Source organism: Oncorhynchus masou, chromosome 13 (genome assembly GCF_036934945.1).
Source record: "Oncorhynchus masou masou isolate Uvic2021 chromosome 13, UVic_Omas_1.1, whole genome shotgun sequence".
Taxonomy (NCBI): domain Eukaryota; kingdom Metazoa; phylum Chordata; class Actinopteri; order Salmoniformes; family Salmonidae; genus Oncorhynchus; species Oncorhynchus masou.
The window spans coordinates 55,647,116-55,653,115 of NC_088224.1; the positions used below are offsets into that span (position 1 = coordinate 55,647,116).

At 42.0% G+C, this 6,000-nt stretch overlaps 1 long non-coding RNA gene across 1 annotated transcript; it reads right to left on the reverse strand.

Moving 5' to 3' along the window:
- Positions 1–930: 930 nt before the first annotated feature.
- On the reverse strand, positions 931–2,443 carry LOC135551493 (uncharacterized). The gene is made up of 2 exons (XR_010457320.1): positions 1,563–2,443; positions 931–1,434 (listed from the first exon to the last, which is right to left on the reverse strand). It is a non-coding gene; the product is annotated as an uncharacterized LOC135551493 (long non-coding RNA).
- Positions 2,444–6,000: the final 3,557 nt, after the last annotated feature.

The window sequence follows — 6,000 nt, forward strand, 5'->3', positions numbered from 1 at the left end:
TTGCGCATTTTCCGTATGTTGCCCGCATCACAGTCATTGTTGTTTTCCTTACTCAAAATACCTTTGGAAATGTGTGCGTTTCTATCAAAGTGCCTTATTACGTTATAATACTTTCTGTATGTCGTTTCTACTATAGCTTACTGTATGGAGCATAATATATTTGTGTGTATACTCCTTATAACTGCAGACACGTGATGTAACGTTACTCATTTCATAACCTTTATGGTGTTATTCAATCGTGCTTATGTAGCTAGCTACATAATTCTTTTAGCTCTGTAAAACAATGCTAATTGCATCAGAGAAGTATTAGCTTGTTGAATTTGAAGCTTCCCTGTCCTTATGACTCCTAAGTGGCACAGCGGTCTACGGAACTGCATCTCAGTACTCGAGGCATACCTACAGACACCCTGGTTCAAATCCAGGCTATATCACAACCGGGCCATGATTGGAAGTCCCATAGGGCGGCGCACAATTGGCCTAGCATCTTCGTAGTTTGGCTGGTGTAGGCTGTCATTGTAAATAATAATTTATTGTTAAATGACTTGCCTAGTTAAATAAAATATGACCATGGTTTGTTTTCAGTTGGCCTATTAGCATAGCTCTGTTCTGCCCTGCCCCCTTGTGGAGCTCAAAAGTTACCATTTCTTACTGTTATAACTCAGATTTGTGATTTTGTCAATGCAATATACATTTTTTTAGCAGTGTTTATGTTACTTTGTAATATTGTTTTATTGCTATATCCTTATATTGAATTATTATTCATTAGAATACCTCTATTCTGTACTTTCAGAAACCACAAACAGTATTTGCTAATATCATAACTAGAACTGGACATCTTTTGAGCTGCAGATTGAGGCCAGCTTTTGTATGCTACCGTACACTCCTTAACAGTTTTACTGGATGAAAACACAGCAAGAAAACATAGGCAAATATGTAAGTCGTCAATTTTATTGCAGTAATGGTGGTGGTTGGTTGAACAAGTTTTAGGAAAAAAAAACTGAATATGCATAACCCGTATTTAATATTCATGCAGTGATTGAACAACAACTAGTATCATGGAAGGAAAGTCACCTGTCAGGTCTGTCAGTCAAGTCACTAATTGCTGCAGTTGTGCGCAATATTGCTTGAACATATGATACTCCCCAAAGCATGGTGAAATACATAGGGGTGTATCACAAGCTAAACACATGTATTTTGACAACTTCCTCTGCTTTCTTCTCCTGGTGCCAAACAGGCAAACTTTGCAGTGCCTCTGTGTGCGACTACCTTGAGCAGCAGTTTGAGGGACTTTGCAGAGAAAATGCCGTGCAGTGAGGCTTAGGGGATTGTCCGCAGCAGGACGACCCCCAGTGGATGGGCGCTGATGGGTGTGGTGCTCCTCCAGCAGTTCCCTCATAAGGTTCTCTCAGTACTTTTGGTAGGTAATTACTTTATCTATGCGGAAGTAGGGAGGATGAGGATGATGAGGCAGTGGGTATTTGGGTGAAATATTGTCACTATTATTGCATAATGGAACTCTGTGATTTGTATGTGAACTGTACTTACAATTACAAAAAAAATACCTTGTTCAGTAATCTCACCAGTTAGTTAGTCTGGTTTGATTTTTCTCTCTCCCTTCAGTTGGTCCACCTTCCCTGTGGCCGACATGGTTGCTGTATTGACAGTGGAGAGGACATGGACGTCTCGTTTGTCATGCCACTTTACTGCCAGCTGTTGACCGTTCTCCTTGAACTCCACCTCCCCTCTCTTTATCTTCCTGCATCCGAATGCCGGCATCTCCTTCCTGTTTAACCTGACTGTGCTACAGGCCCCTGTGCTGTTGGAGAGCAGATGCTGGAAGAGTGTGGGACTTCTGTACCAATTGTCCACATACAAAGTGTGTCCCTTGCTGATGTAACCAACTTTACATAGCCTCTCAGAAGAAAAGCGCACAGACACCCGCACTTCAGGTTGACTAGGTTTTTAGTAAGTAAAAGTTATCAAACAGTGATGACAGGCATTGACAGGACGGTCACAGCCACACGTTCACTGGTTAGGTAGCCCACAATATATTTTTTAGATAGGAGCAACAGTAGTGATACATACTCTCAATGTGAAGTGATATTAATCCATAAATACAGAGCACAAGTACAACCCTTTTAAAAGGTAGTAAGAAAATAAACATTCACTTAATATTTCAAATCACCTGCTGGCAATAGCTAGCGTGACATTGTAGTGCAGTGACCAACGGTGCTAGTTAAGTTAGCTAGCCATGTTAACGATGAGCTAAGCCAGCAAAAACTTTGTTAACTTGTTGAAATAGGTCTTCAATACATTAACGGCAAATGAAATATATTCATAGTCATATTCGGTATTGACTTCAGGATATATGAACCAGTTTTCCAAAAACGCATATGTTATACGCTACAGTGTTTATATACAGAGGAAGGAGACACGAACCTGCTCTCAGAATCTATCAGACTGAGGAGCAGGCAGACCAACTTCCCAAATAGGGTAGAATCACTCAAAACCCACTAGTTGTTCTTTCAAAGAAAATAATACAAAAATGGTAAGTCCGAAGACATCTCGTATTATCAACCTTACTACAATGGCAGAAAATATTTTTATGAGTTCAGTACCACAAAATGAAAGGAAACTTCATTGATATCACCCCTTTTCCTGTATTGCATGGTTTCACCTACTACTCGAGCGCGAACTGCGGCGTTCTATGAAATCAACATTTGCGTGCGAAGGCGATGAAAACTTTACATTTTCACTTTGTTACGCTCACCCCTGCTGTTTTCCATCAACCCATACAGACCTTAAAGACACATTACTAGGGCCGGCACTTTAAACCTGTTGAAGAAATACCTGAAGGGTAAACCTTAGCCATGGGCTATCCATAGAACTGTACAAAGTAATAACGTGTCTTTTGCACATCACCTTAACCCTTTGTCCCTTAACCTAAACTGCGACTTGAAAGCAACACTGAATACACAGCCTACATAATACTCTGTATCACTGATATCAAATACTTTCAACAGGACATTTAGGAGTGTTGCTATGGGCTCGGACATGTCAGGTTCTCTGACAAGCATTTTCATGGCTTCAACAAGTCTCTTTACTGGTCTAACAACCATTTCGTACCTTGTACGTGTCCCACTACCCTCTAAATTATTCTTAGAGCTTTGTGAATTGACTGTATCGTGGGACTTGTCCATAACAATGTATTTTAGGGGAGATAGTCTGCTGCTTCGGATCTGCTCACTTGGGCCGACTTCACGGACCCTGATACTATTCTGTGTGGCCGATTTGCTTGTTTGAATTTGATCACATGGGGCAAAGTCACTGACCCTTATACTGCTTTTGGAGGACTTTTCTATTTCATCAGCCAAGGGTTGCAAGATATCATCATCAGAGTGGCAAGGGTCTCCTTTCTGGGTCTCTGTCAGAATTGCGCTGAAATTCGGAATGCTCCATGTGACCAGAGTCACTAGTTCTAGATTCCTGCTCGCTTCTCCCATTGACTCCGTTTCTCCATTACACTCTTGTCCTATCAACGAGGACCCGGAAGCGTCCATAGCCTCGTCCGAAGACCTCTCGCATTACCAACCTTACTACAATGGCAGCAAATATTTTTATGAATTCAGTACCACAAAATGAAAGGAAACTTCATTTATATCACCCATTTTCCTGAAGTGAATGGTTTTTCCGACTACTCTACCGCGAACTGCAGCGTTATTTGATATCTACTGTCGTTTTTTTTTTCACCTTTATTTAACCAGGTAGGCTAGTTGAGAACAAGTTCTCATTTACAACTGCGACCTGGCCAAGATAAAGCATAGCAGTGTGAACAGACAATAACATAGTAGAAAAAAAGGGGAGTCTATATACAATGTGTGCAAAAGGCATGAGGAGGTAGGCGAATAATTACAATATTGCAGATTAACACTGGAGTGATAAATGATCATGTACAGGTAGAGATATTGGTGTGCAAAAGAGCAGAAAAGTAAATAAATAAAAACTGTGGGGATGAGGTAGGTGAAAATGGGTGGGCTATTTACCAATAGATTATGTACAGCAGCAGCGATCGGTTAGCTGCTCAGATAGCTGATGTTTGAAGTTGGGTGAGGGAGATAAAGGTCTCCAACTTCAGCGATTTTTGCAATTCGTTCCAGTCACAGGCAGCAGAGTACTGGAACGAAAGGCGGCCGAATGAGGTGTTGGCTTTAGGGATGATCAGTGAGATACACCTGCTGGAGCGCGTGCTACGGATGGGTGTTGCCATCGTGACCAGTGAACTGAGATAAGGCGGAGCTTTACCTAGCATGGCCTTGTAGACGACCTGGAGCCAGTGGGTCTTGCGACGAATATGTAGCGAGGGCCAGCCGACTAGAGCATACAAGTCGCAGTGGTGGGTAGTATAAGGTGCTTTAGTGACAAAACGGATGGCACTGTGATAAACTGCATCCAGTTTGCTGAGAAGAGTGTTGGAAGCAATTTTGTAGATGACATCGCCGAAGTCGAGGATCGGTAGGATAGTTAGTTTTACTAGGGTAAGCTTGGCAGCGTGAGTGAAGGAGGCTTTGTTACGGAATAGAAAGCCGACTCTTGAATGACACAAATATTAATTTTCGCAAAGTCTGCTGCCTCAGTTTGTATGATGGCAATTTGCATATACTCCAGAATGTTATGAAGAGTGATCAGATGAATTGCAAAGTCCCTCTTTGCCATGCAAATGAACTGAATCCCCCCAAAAAACATTTCCACTGCATTTCAGCCCTGCCACAAAGAACCAGCTGACATCATGTTAGTGATTCTCTCGTTAACACAGGTGTGAGTGTTGATGAGGACAAGGCTGGAGATCACTCTGTCATGCTGATTGAGTTCGAATAACAGACTGGAAGCTTCAAAAGGAGGGTAGTGCTTGGAATCATTGTTCTTCCTCTGTCAACCATGGTTACCTACAAGGAAACACATGCCGTCATCATTGCTTTGCACGAAAAGGGCTTCACAGGCAAGGATATTGCTGCCAGTACGATTGCACCTAAATCAACCATTTATCGGATCATCAAGAAAATCAAGGAGAGAGGTTCAATTGTTGTGAGGAAGGCTTCAGGGCGCCCAAGAAAGTCCAGAAACCGCCAGTACCGTCTCCTAACGTTGATTCAGCTGCGGGATCAGGGCACCACCAGTACCGAGTTTGCTCAGGAATGGTAGCAGGCAGGTGTGAGTGCATCTGCACGCACAGTGAGGCGAAGACTGAGGATGGCCTGGTGTCAAGAAAGGCAGCAAAGAAGCACCTTCTCTCCAGGAAAAATGTCAGGGACAGACTGATATTCTGCAAAAGGTACAGGGATTGGACTGTTGAGGACTGGGGTAAACAAAATGAGGTGAGTAAGGGTTCACTCATTTTATTGAGAACTTCAGGAGGTGAATGGTCGGATGTGAACGATTGTAGACACACCCCCTTCAACATGCATACTATAAACAGACCAAACTCATCTGGTCTTCTCTTTGGTTTCTGTGGGAAGAAAAGCATGGCAGCGCACAGAAACGACCCATCGTCAGATTATCTTCGATTTCTAGAGTGTTTTACTCAATTATTTTGATCAATGGTGAGCTCACCCGTGAAGTGATTAATTATAAATTGTAATTGCTATAAGCTAATTAATATTGTTGTTTGTCAGCCGAGAGTTATAAAAAGGACCGCGTGTGTTATGTCAATCTTTCCTCAATTAGCACTAGGACAGATATAGCCTATATTTTTCCAGTTTGGATGATTGTTATTCTGTAGATACTTCTGTGAATGTCTGAACATTGCATCCAAAAATAAACTGCTCACTTTGAACATAACTTTAAGGACTGTGTTTGTGCAAAATGTTTCTGAATAACGTGTAGCCAGCTCAAATGCTGGTTGTTGCGTTATTCGAAACTGTACGTTCTAGATAAGTGTTCTAAATGAGCATTCTAATCACACCTGTTAGATCGTATGTTACAGGGACCACTGTAGAGTGATCA